The sequence below is a fragment of the Camarhynchus parvulus genome, unplaced genomic scaffold (genome assembly GCF_901933205.1).
Source record: "Camarhynchus parvulus unplaced genomic scaffold, STF_HiC, whole genome shotgun sequence".
In the NCBI taxonomy this organism is placed as follows: domain Eukaryota; kingdom Metazoa; phylum Chordata; class Aves; order Passeriformes; family Thraupidae; genus Camarhynchus; species Camarhynchus parvulus.
This window is the reverse complement of record NW_022148314.1, coordinates 1-12465: the sequence shown is the minus strand read 5'-3', so window position 1 is coordinate 12465 and position 12465 is coordinate 1. Positions and strand designations below refer to the sequence as shown.

General features: G+C 45.1%; 4 non-coding genes across 4 annotated transcripts; 2 read left to right on the top strand and 2 right to left on the bottom strand.

Moving 5' to 3' along the window:
- Nucleotides 1-1687: 1687 nt before the first annotated feature.
- On the bottom strand, nt 1688-1769 carry TRNAS-GCU. The gene has a single exon. It is a non-coding gene; the product is annotated as a tRNA-Ser (tRNA).
- Nucleotides 1770-3317: 1548 nt separating this feature from the next.
- Nucleotides 3318-3389, top strand: TRNAM-CAU. Its single transcript has one exon. It is a non-coding gene; the product is annotated as a tRNA-Met (tRNA).
- Nucleotides 3390-5887: 2498 nt separating this feature from the next.
- On the top strand, nt 5888-5961 carry TRNAT-AGU. Its single transcript has one exon. It is a non-coding gene; the product is annotated as a tRNA-Thr (tRNA).
- A 198-nt stretch (nt 5962-6159) lies between these two features.
- On the bottom strand, nt 6160-6231 carry TRNAE-CUC. The gene has a single exon. It is a non-coding gene; the product is annotated as a tRNA-Glu (tRNA).
- Between the last annotated feature and the right edge of the window lie 6234 nt (nt 6232-12465).

Sequence of the window (12465 nt, the reverse complement as noted above, 5' to 3'; positions counted from 1 at the left end):
ATTTGGGGATTGAACCCCAAAAATTTTGAATTTCCCGCCAAAACCCGGAGATTTGAACCCCAAAAATCAATGATTTCACCCCAAAATTCGGGGATTTCACCCCAAAAATCGGGGATTTAACACGAAAATTCGGGGAATTTGAACCCAAAAATCGTGGATTTCAACCCCAAAATCAGGAATTTTATGCCCCCAAACCCGGGGATTTCACACAAAAAAAATTGGGGATTTAACCCAAAAATCGGGGATTTCCCGCCAAAAATCGAGGGTTTCACCCTAAAAATTGGGAATTCTTCCCCAAAATCGGGGATTCCCACCCAAAAATTGAATTTTTCCCACAAAAAATCAGGGATTTCCCACCAAAAAATTGGGGATTGAAGCCCAAAAATCGGGGATTTCACCCCGAAATTGGGAATTTCACCCCGGAACTGGGAATTTCCTGCCAAAAATCGAGGATTAAACCCCAAAAATCGGGGATTTCACCCCAAAAAACGGGAATTGAGGCCCGAAAATCGGGAATTGAAGCCCCCAAAATCCAGGATTTGAAACCCCAAAAATTTGGAATTGAATCTCAAAAATCGAGAAATTAACCCCAAAATCGGGGATTTTCTGCCGAAAATCGGGGATTTCACCCAAAAATTGGGAATTCCCTTCAAAAATCGAGGATTTAACCCCAAAAATCGGGGATTTTTGGCAAAAAACATTTCCAGATCAGGGTGGGATGGGGGAAAACGGGATCACCCCATAAAAATTGGAATTCCGGGTTTTTCACCCCAAAATTTGGCTCCCGATGAGAGGGGGATTGGGGAATTTGGGGTCACCCAAAAAATCGGGGATTTCACCCCAAAACTGGAGGATTTAACCCCAAAACTGGGAATTTCCTGCAAAAAAAAAATCGGGGTTTTGACCCCAAAAGTTGAGGTATTTCACCACAAAAATTGGGAATTAAAGCCCAAAAATCGAGGATTTCACCCCAAAATTCGGGGATTTCAACCCCAAAACCCGAGGATTTAATTGCAAAAATTCGGGGATTCACCCCAAAAATCGGGAATTTACCCCAAAATGGGAGATTTCCCACCAAAAATCGGGGATTTGTCCTGAAAAATCGGAGATTTCACCCCAAAAAATGAGGGATTTGTCACCCCAAAAATCAGAGGTTGAACCCCAAAAATTGCGGATTTAACCCGAAAAATCCGGGATTTCACCCAAAATCGGGGATTGAACCCCAAAATCCGGGATTTAAAACCCCAAAAATCGGGAATTGAAGCCCAAAAAATCGGGGAGTTCACCTCAAAAATCGGGGATTTGAATCCCAAAAAACGAGGATTTCACCCCAAAATTCGGAGATTTCAACCCCCAAAAAATCAGGGATTTAACTGCAAACATTCTGGGAATGAACCCCAAAAATCTGAGATTTCCCCGAAAACCGCATCAGAGTGAGACTGAGGACTTTGGGATCCCCCAAAAAAAGCGAATTCCGGGGGTTTCACCCCAAAATCTCAGTTCCGATGAGGGTGGGATTCCAATCCGGGCGTGCAGAGCACAACGGATCAGCAAAAAAGGGAATTTTCAAGTGGGAGAGATCCCCAAATTGGGGGGTTTCCCCCAAAAATCATCTACGGAGATTGGAGAGTTTGGGATTTAACCCAAAAAAGGAAATTTCGGGTTTTTCACCCCAAGAACTCAATCTCGACGAGGGTGGGATTCGAACCCACGCGTGCAGAGCACAATGGATTAGCAGTCCATCGCCTTAACCACTCGGCCACCTCGTCCGCGGCTGCGCGCCCGCGCCCAGCGCCCATAGGCTGCCCTAAGGGGGCGTGGTCAGCGCTGGGGGCGTTGTTGGGGGCGTGGCCTGGGCGTGGCTCCAGCTGCTGAGCTGGCGGGTTCGAATCCCGTGCCCGCCAAATGCGGGAAAATCTCAATTTTCTCTTTTTTTAATTCCAATTTTTCCCATTTTGCCCATATTTCTCCTTGTTCTTTCCGAGTTTTCTCAAATTTTACTCTTCTTTATTCTTTTGTTCATTCTTTTTTCCCAGAAAAGGGAAATAAAATTTAAAAGAGAAAATTAAATTTAAAAAAGGTGAAAAAGAACACAAAAAAAGTAGAAAAGTTTTATTTAAAAAATAAAAATTAAATTCAAAAAGGGAAAAATAAATTCAAAAGAAAATTAAATGAAAAAGGGAAATTTAAAATTTTAATAAGGAGAAAATAAAAAAAGAAAAATTAAATTATAAAAGCGAAAATTAACTAAAAAAGAGAAAAATAAATTTTAGAAAGTGGGAATTAAATAAAAAAGGGAAAAATAAAAAAACCCGAAAGTTAAAAAAGGAGAAAATTCCATTTTAAATACTGGCAAATGAAATTTTAAAAAGAGAAAATTCAATTTTAAAAGAAAATGAAATTTAAAAAATATAAAATTAAAGTATATAAAATAAAGTTTTAAAACGGAAAATGATCAAGAAACCGTAAAAAATAAATTAAAAATAAGAAAAAATAAGAAAAAACTCCAATCAAATTGGTGCTCAAAAAGGGAAAAATGAAATTAAAAAGGGAAAAAGAAATAAAAGGGAGAGTGAGATAATTTTAAAAAGGGAAAATTCAATTTTAAAAATGGGAAAATTAAAACAAAAAAAGAGAAAATAAAAGGGAAAAAAATTTTAAAGGGGAAATAAATAAAAAAGAAAATTAAGTAAAAAAGGAAAAACTCAGTTTTAAAAAGGGAAAATTGAAATTAAAAAAGATAAATAAAAATTTTAAAAAGAGATATTTAAATAAAAAAGGGAAAAGTGGATCAAATAAGGAACATTTAATTAAAAAATGAAAATTAAATAAAAATTAAATTAAATAAATAGGGGAAATTTTGATTTTAAAAATAATTTTAAATTAAAGAAGGGGATAATTAAATTTAAAAAGAGGAAAATTAAATTGAAAAGGGATAAAATAAATTTTTAAAAGGGAAAAATAAATAAAACAGGGGAAAATAAATAAAAAAACAAATTAGATTAACGGGAAAATTCACTATTAAAAAGGGGAAAATTCAAATAAAAAAGAGAAAAATGAACTAAAAAAGGAAATTAAATCTAGAAAAATATATAATTAAATATTAAGAAATAGAAAATTACATTTAAAAACGGGAAAATGAACTTTAAAAAGTGAAAATTAAATGAAGAATTGACCAAAAATCCGTTAAAATCGGCGCTAAACCCGCGGGACGGAAGCGGCGCCGGCGGCGAATAAACCACGGGGACTTTCCAGGCTGATGACGTCACCGGCACTGCGATTCATTAATGCCCAATCAGAACACAAACTGCAAGAGCAGCAGAGTGGCGCAGCGGGAGCGTGCTGGGCCCATAACCCAGAGGTCGATGGATCGAAACCATCCTCTGCTAGCTTGAACTTTTTTTTCCTTTTTTCTTCGAATTTTCCCAATTTTCCCTCTTTTTCCCCTTAATTTTTCAATCCCATTATTTTCCCTTCTTCCTTCCAATTTTCCCTTCATTTTCCCTCTTTTTCCCCTTAATTTTTCAATTCCATTATTTTCCCTTTTTTCCTTCTAATTTTCCCAATTTTCCCTTCATTTTCCCTCTTTTTCCCCTTAATTTTTCAATCCCATTATTTTCCCTTCTTCCTTCCAATTTTCCCTTCATTTTCCCTCTTTTTCCCCTTAATTTTTCAATTCCATTATTTTCCCTTTTTTCCTTCTAATTGTCCCTCTTTTTCCCCTTAATTTTTCAATTCCATTATTTTCCCTTTTTTCCTTCTAATTTTCCCAATTTTCCCTTCATTTTCCCTCTTTTTCCCCTCAATTTTTCAATTCATTTCAGTTTTTTTTTCCCGTCATTTTCCCGGTTTCCTCCCCTCCATTTTCCCATTTATTTTGCATTTTTCCCTCAATTGTCCCATTCCCCCCTGATTTTCCCCTCTATTTTTTTTCAGCAATTTTAGTTTCCCCTCAAATTTTCCATTTACTTTCCATTTTCCCCTCATTTTCTCAATTTTCCCCTCAATTTTCCATTTAATTTCAATGTTTTTCACTTCATTTTTCATATTTCCCCCTCATTTTTCCTAATTAATTTCGGGTTTTCCCCCTCATTTTCCCATTTATTTTCCTTGCAATTTTTCCGTTTATTTTCTCGTTTTTCATCAAATTTCCCTTTTTCCCCCATCAATTTTCCAATTATTTCCCCGCGATTTTTCCATTTATTTCGGTTTTTCCTTCATTTTCCCTTCAATTTTCCCATTTATTTTGCATTTTTTCCTCATTTTCCCTCAATCTTCCATTTATTTTCTCGTTTTTTTCTCATTTTTCCCATTTCCCCCTCAATTTTTCCATTTATTTTGATTTTTCCCTCATTTTTCCCATTTTCCCTCAATTTCGCCTGAAATTTTGGAATATCGGAGAAAAATTCAGGGATTGGGAGCGGAATTTTGGCGGCGAAAATTGAAAATTTTGGTGTAAAAATTGAAAATTTTGGGGTGAAATTTGGGGATTTGGAGGGGAAGTTGAAGATTTTGGGGTGAAATTTGAGGATTTGGGGGCAAAAATTGCAATTTTGGGGTGAATTTTCGAGATTTTGGGGTGAAATTTTCAAATTTTGGGGCAAAATTGGAGGATTTGAGGCACAATTTGGTCATTTTTGGGTTCCCTCAAATTGGGGTGGAAAATGGGGAAGTTCGGGGAATTTCGGGATTTTCCTTTTCTGAGGGAGGGAAAATTTGGGATTTTTGGGTTTTTCTCCTTTTTCGGGGAGGGAAATTTGGGTTTTTTGAGGGTTTTTCCGTTTTTAGGGAGAGGGGAATTTGGGATTTTTTGGGTTTTTCGCTTTGGGGATGAAAAATTGGAGTTTTTGGGTTTTTTTCCTTTTTAGGGGAGGAGAAATTTGGGATTTTTGTTGTTTTTTTATCTTTTTGGGGGAGGGAAATTTGGGGATTTTGGGGTTTTCCTTTTGAGGGAGGGAAAATTTCAGATTTTTTAGGGGGAAAATATTTGGAATTTTGGGGTTTTCCCTTTTTGGGGGGAGGGGGAAAATTGTGATTTTGGGGGAGGAAAAACTTGGGATTTTGGGGTTTTTTTTCCATTTTTGGGGAAGGGAAATTTGGGAATTTTGGGGAGGAAAATTTAGGAACTTTTGGGGTTTTTTTTCTTTTTGGGGGAAGGAAAATTTGGGTTTTTGGGAGGAGAAATTTGGGATTTTGGGGTTTTTTTCCTTTTTAGGGAGGGGAAAATTGGGAATTTTTGGGATTTTCCATTTTAGGGGGAGGGGAAATTTGGGATTTTGGGGTTTTTCTTCTTTAGGGAAGAGAAATTTTGGAATTTAAAGGTTTTTTCTTCATTTAGGGAAGGGAAATGCGGAATTTTTGGGGCAGGAAAATTTGGGGTTTTGGGGTTTTTCTTCTTTAGGGGAATTTTGGGATTTTCCGTTTTTGGGGGAGGGGAAATTTGGGATTTTTGCTTTTTTTCGTTTTCTGGGAAGGAAAATTTGGGAATTTTGGGGGTTTTTTTCCATTTTGGGGTTTTCCATTTTTCGGGGAATGGAAAATTGGGATTTTGGTTTATTTCCTTTTTAAGGGAAGGACAATTTGGGAATTTTGGGGGTTTTCCTTTTGGGGGAGGGAAAAATTCGGATATTTTAGGAAAAGAAATTTGGAATTTTGGGTTGTTCCCTTTTAGGGGGGGAGAAATTTGGGGTTTGGTGGTTTTCTCCTTTTTGGGGGAGCTTTGGGGTTTTTTCCATTTTTGGTGAGGAAAATTCGGGTTTTTGGATTTTCTCCTTTTTGGGGGAGAGGAAATTTGGGATTTTTGGTGAGAGAATTTTGGGATTTTTGAATTTTTCTTTTTTTGAGGGAATTTCGGTTTCCGGGCTTTAGGGCGGCGCACGGAGCGCGCGGCGCCGTGGCTTAGTTGGTTAAAGCGCCTGTCTAGTAAACAGGAGATCCTGGGTTCGAATCCCAGCGGTGCCTCCGCTCTGTCGCGACCCATATCGCGACAGTACCGTCAGTATTTTATGCATTATGTCACTTTTTTTAAAATTTATTTAGTAAATAATTTTTCGACGAAACCCTATATAAGGGGGTGAAGGAAAAACAGGATTCCGAGAGCGGAAGCAGAAATAAGTTGGGGAAAAATTTAAATAAAATGTATTAAAAAAATAAGTGATGTTCCCTGACCGGGAATCGAACCCGGGCCGCGGCGGTGAGAGCGCCGAATCCTAACCACTAGACCACCAGGGAAGGCCACGAGAAACGCCGCGCGGGCGGCAGCAGAGACATCACACAGCGCGCTGATTGGCTAAACCCCTCCCGATGGCCTGTCAATCAAATAGCGAAGCCAATCAGAGCGCGGAACTGGCGTAGGCACGCCCTCCGCCTCAGGTTTCCCGCCGCTCGCTCTCGGCGCTGAGGGGAGGAAATTTGGGGATTTTGGGGTGAAATTCGGGAATTTTGAAGGAAAATTCGGGGATTTTGAGGTGGATTCTCAGTTTTAGAGGGAAATTCGGGGATTCGTGCTCGAATTGCGAAGATTTTGGGGCGAAATTCGCGGATTTTGAGCTGCGCGGCTCCAACGCCCTCAAAGCACGCCGCGCGGTGATTGGCTAAACCCCTCCCGATGCCATGTCAATCAAACATCTCAGCCAATCACAGCGCGGATCGGGGGTAGTCGCTCCCCTCGCCTCAGGTTTCCTGCCTCCCCGTGTGGGGGAGATTTTCGGGGATCTTGGGGTGAAATTCGGGAATTTTGGTGAAAAGATCGGGGATTTAGGGGTGGAATTCGGGAATTTGTGAGAGAAATTCGGCGATTTTCAGCTGCGCGGCACGTACCCCCTCGAAACCAAGCAGCGCGCTGATTGGTTAAAATCCCTCCCGGCAGCGTGTCAATCAAAGGGCACAGCCAATCAGAGCGCGGAACTGGCATGGTCACGCCCTCCGCCTCAGGTTTCCCGCCGCTCTCTCCCGGCGCTGAGGGGAGGAAATTTGGGGATTTTGAGGGTGGAATTCGGGAATTTTCGGGAAAAATTCGGGGATTTTGGGGGGGAACTCGCGGGTTCGTGGCGGAAATGCGGAAATTCTGGGGGAAAATTCGGGGATTTTGAGTAGAAAGTCGCGGATTTTGCTCCGAAGCGGCATGCTGTGCGCTGATTGGCTGGGATTGTACGGAGAAAGTGTCAATCAAACTGCGCAGCCAATCAGGAGCGCGGATCTGGGTGGTCACGCCCCTCGCCTAGCACTTCCCGCTGCTCTCGCCCGACGCTGTGGGGAAGAAATTTGGGGATTTTGGGGTGAAATTCGGGAATTTTGGTGAAAAGTTCGAGGATTTAGGGATGAAATTCGGGAAATTGTGAGCGAAATGCGGAGATTTTAAGGGAAAACTCTGAGATTTGCGTTGGAAATTCGGGGATCTTGAGCGGCGCGGCTCTGGTGCCCTCAAAGCACGCCGCGCACCGATTGGCTAAACTCCTCCCGGTGCCGTGTCAATCAAAATGCGCAGCCAATCAGAGCACGGTTCCGGGGTGGACACGCCCTCCGCTTCAGGTTTCTCACCTCCCCCTGTGGGGGAGATTTTGGGATAAAATTCGGGAATTTTGGTGAAAAATTCGGGGATTTGGGGCAAAATTAATGGATTTGGGGTGAAACTTGGGGATTTTGAGCTGGAATTTAAAGATTTTGGGGTGAAATTCGGAAAATTGGGGGACAAAATTTGAGGATTTGGGGCAAAATTGAGGGATTTGGTCTGGAATTTGGCTGTTTTGGGGTGAAATTTGGGGATTTTGGGGTGAAATTCGGGGATTTTGGGGTGAATTTGGGGATTTGGGCCCCAGCACACAGACACGAAGCCGCCACCGATCGCTTTTAATGCTTTTTGGGAGGGATTTGATGCCACCGAGGTGCCCAGGTGTGCCCAGGTGTCCTCAGATGCCATCTAGGTGTCCCAAGGTGCACCCAGGTGCCATCCAGGTGTCCCCAAGTGACACTCAGGTGTCCCCAGGTGTCTCCAGATGCCACCAGGTGTCCCTAGGTACCCTCAGATGCCATCCAGGAGCCCCCAGATGTCCCCAGCTGTCCCTCAGGTGTTCTCAGGTGTCCCCAGGTGTGCCCAGGTGTCACTCGAGGCTCAGCCAGGTGTCCGCACGTGTCCGCAGGTGTCCCCAGGGGTCACTCGGGGCTCAGCCAGGTGTCCCTCAGGTGTCCCTCAGGTGTCCCCAGGTGTCCCCAGGTGTCACTCAGGTGTCCCCAGGTGTCACTCAGGTGTCCCCAGGTGTCCCCGGGTGTCACTCGGGCCTCAGCCAGGTGTGCCCAGGTGTCCCCAGGTGTCACTCAGGTGTCCCCAGGTGTCCCCAGGTGTCACTCAGGTGTCCGCAGGTGTCCCCAGGTGTCACTCAGGTGTCCGCAGGTGTCCCCAGGTGTCCCCAGGTGTCACTCAGGTGTCCCCAGGTGTCACTCAGGTGTCCCCAGGTGTCCCCAGGTGTCCCCAGGTGTCACTCAGGTGTGCCCAGGTGTCACTCGGGGCTCAGCCAGGTCCCCGCCTCCTCCACGTCCCGTGACACCACCAGCAGCAGCTCCGAGGCAGCCGGGGCCAGCGCCGCACGCAGGAACTCCCTGGGGACAGACGGGGGACAAACAGGTGAGACAAACACGGGAGAAACAGGTGAGACAAACACGGGACAAACAGGTGAGACAAACACGGGAGAAACAGGTGAGACAAACACGGGAGAAACAGGTGAGACAAACACGGGACAAACAGGTGAGACAAACACGGGAGAAACACGGGACAAACAGGTGAGACAAACACGGGAGAAACAGGTGAGACAAACACGGGACAAACAGGTGAGAAATGCGGGAGAAACAAGGGACACTGAGGGGACAGTGAGGGGACAATGAGGGGACTATGAGGGGACAATGAGGGGACAAACGGGTGACAAATGGGTGAGAACGAGGTGACAAACAGGTGAGAAACGGGACAAACGGGGGAGAAACGGAGGAGAAACAAGGGACAATGAGGGGACAAACGGGTGACAAACAGGGGACAATGATGGGACAAACAGGTGAGAATGAGGTGACAACCGGGTGACAAACAGGGGACAATGAGGGGACAAACAGGTGACAAATGGGTGAGAACAAGGTGACAAAAAGGTGATAAACAGGTGACAATGAGGGGATGAACAGGTGAGAACAAGGTGACAATGAGGGGACAAACAGGGGACAGTGAAGAGACAAACAGGTGATAAAGAGGTGACAATGAGGGGACAAACAGGGGACAAGCGGGTGACAAACGGGACAAGGTGAGAAACAGGTGACAAATGAGTGACAATGAGGGTACAAACAGGTGACAATGAGAGGACGAACAGGTGAGAACAAGGTGACAAAGAGGGGACAGACAGGTGACAAATGGGGGAGAACAAGGTGACAAACAGGTGAGACAAACACAGGGGACAAACGGGGGAGAAACGAGGGACAATGAGGGGACAAACAGGTGAGAACGAGGTGACAACCGGGTGACAAACAGGGGACAGCGAGGGAACATTGAGGTGACAAACAGGTGAGAAACGGGAGAAACGGAGGAACAGGTGACAATGAGGGGACGAACAAGTGACGATGAAGTGATAATGAGGGGACAAACAGGAGACGAATGGGTGAGAACAAAGTGACAAAGAGGTGACAAACAGGTGAGAAAAAGGGGACAGTGAGGGGACAAACAGGTGAGAATCAGGGGACAAACAGGGGACACACAGGGGACAAACAGGTGACAATGAGGTGATAATGAGAGTGCAAACAGGTGACAAATGAGTGAGAACAAGGTGACAGACGGGACAAACAGGTGAGGAAAAGGGGACAATGAGGGGACAAACGGGACAATGAGAGGACAACCGGGTGACAACCAGGTGACAATGAGGGTACAAACAGGTGACAATGAGGGGACAAACAGGGGACAAACAAGTGACAAAGACGGGACAAACAGGTGCCAAACACGTGAGAACGAGGTGACAACCAGGTGACAAACGGGACAAACAGGTGAGAATGAGGTGTCCCCAAGGTGTCCCCAGGTGTCCCCAAGTTCCCCAAGTGCCACCCAGATGTCCCCAGATGGCACCCAAGGTGCCTCCGAAGTGCCACCAAATGCCACCCCAGTGTCCTCAGATGCCACCCCAGTGTCCCCAGGTGTCCCCCAATGTCCCCCAGGTGTCCCCAGGCGTCACCTGAGCTGCGGCTCGGCGCCGATGGCGGCGGGCGCGGGCAGCTTGGAGTCCAGGTTGTAGAAGGTGTCCCCAAAGTGCCCCCAAGATGTCCCCAGATGCCACCCCAGTGTCCCCAATGTCCCCCAGGTGTCCCGGCGTCACCTGAGCTGCGGCTCGGCGCCGATGGCGGCGGGCGCGGGCAGCTTGGAGTCCAGGTTGTAGAAGGTGTCGCCCAGGCGGCGAAGCGAGCCAAGGCGGCGCAGCGGCAGCGCCAGCGGGCCAGCCGCCCAGCCGGGGACGGGACGTTGAGCAGCAAACCCAGCACGCCCGGCACGCACAGCCGCTCCAGGGGGCTGCGGGGCAATTAATGAGGGGGGGGGTTAGTTAATGACAGGGTGATTAATTAATGGGGGGTGGTTAATTAATGGGGGCTGGTTAATTAATGGGGGGTGGTTAATGGGGGGTAATTAATTAATGGGGGGTGATTAATGGGGGTAATTAATGATGGGGTTAATTAATGGGGGGTTAATGAATGAGGGGTTAATTAACGGAGGGTTAATTAACAGGGGTTAATTAATGGGGGAGTTAATTAATGAGAGTAATTAATGAGGGATTAATTAATGAACAGGGGGTTAATTAATAATTGAGAGGTGAATTAATGAGGGGATTAATTAATGATGGGTTAATTAATGAGGGGTTAATTAACGGCGGTGAATTAATTAATGGAGGTTAATTAATGGGGGTTATTTAATGGAGTTAATTAATGGGGTTAATTAATGAGGGTTTAATTAATGGGGGTTAATTAAAGGGAGGTTAATTAATTAATGAGAGGGTAATTAATCAGGGGTTAATTAATGAGAGATTAATTAATGAGGGATTAATTAATGGGGTTAATTAATGGGGGTAATAATGGGGGGGTTAATTAATGAGGGGTTAATTAATGACGGGGTTAATTAATGGGGTAATTAATGAGGGGATTAATTAATGATGGGGTGATTAATGAGAGAGTTAATTAATTAATGAGGGGTAATTAATGGGGGTTAATTAATGGGGGTTAATTAATGGAGGCTTAATTAATAGGGGGTTAATTAATGACGGTTAGTTAATGACAGGGTGATTAATGAGGGGGTTAATTAATGAGGGGTTAATTATGGGGGTTTAATTAATGGAGGATTAATTCATAGGGGTTTAATTAATAAGGGGGTTAATTAATGGGGGGTTAATGGACATTAATTAACGGGGGTTAATTAACAGGGAGTTAATTAATTAATGGGGGTTAATTAATTAATGAGGGGTTGATTATTGAAGGGGTTAATTCATGAGGGGTTAATTAATGAGGGAGTTAATTAATGACAGGGTTAATTAATAAGGGGGTTAATTAATGAGTGAGTTAATTAATGACCGGGTTAATTAATAAGGGGGTTAATTAATGAGGGAGTTAATTAATGACGGGGTTAATTAATAAGGGGGTAAATTAATGATAGGGTGATTAATAAGGGGGTTAATTAATTAATTAACGGGGGTTAATTAATGAGGGGTAATTAATGAGGGTTAATTAATGGGGGGTTAATTAATGGGGAGGAATTAAAGGGTGGTGGGCAATGGTGAAGGGGGGAGGGGAAGGGGGAACCAATTGGGTCTGGGGTCTCTGAGAGGGACCAAATTTGGGTGGGGGGTCTGGGGGGAATTTGGGGAGGGGGTCTCGGGGAATTTGGGTCTGGGGTCTCGGGGAATTTGGGGAGGGGTCTCAGGGAATTTGGGGAGGGGTCTGGAGGAATTTGGGGAGGGGTCTCAGGGAATTTGGGGAGGGGTCTGGGGGAATTTGGGGAGGGGTCTCAGGGAATTTGGGGGGGGGGTCTCTGGGAATTTGGGGAGGGGTCTGGGGAATTTGGGGAGGGTCTCAAGGAATTTGGGGGGGGTCTGGGGGAATTTGGGGGAGGGGTCTCGGGGAATTTGGGGGAGGGGCTCGGGGGAATTTGGGAGGGGTCTGGGGGAATTTGGGAGGGGTCTGGGGGAATTTGGGGGAGGGTCTGGGGAATTTGGGTCTGGGGTCTCGGGGAATTTGGGGAGGGGTCTCGGGGAATTTGGGTCTGGGGTCTCGGGGAATTTGGGGAGGGGTCTCGGGGAATTTGGGTCTGGGGTCTCGGGGAATTTGGGGAGGGTCTCAGGGAATTTGGGGGAGGGGTCTGGGGGAATTTGGGAGGGGTCTCAGGGAATTTGGGGAGGGGTCTCACCGCCGCTTGTCCCACCAGACCGCCGCCAATCCCAGCATTCCCAGCGCCGCCATCACCAC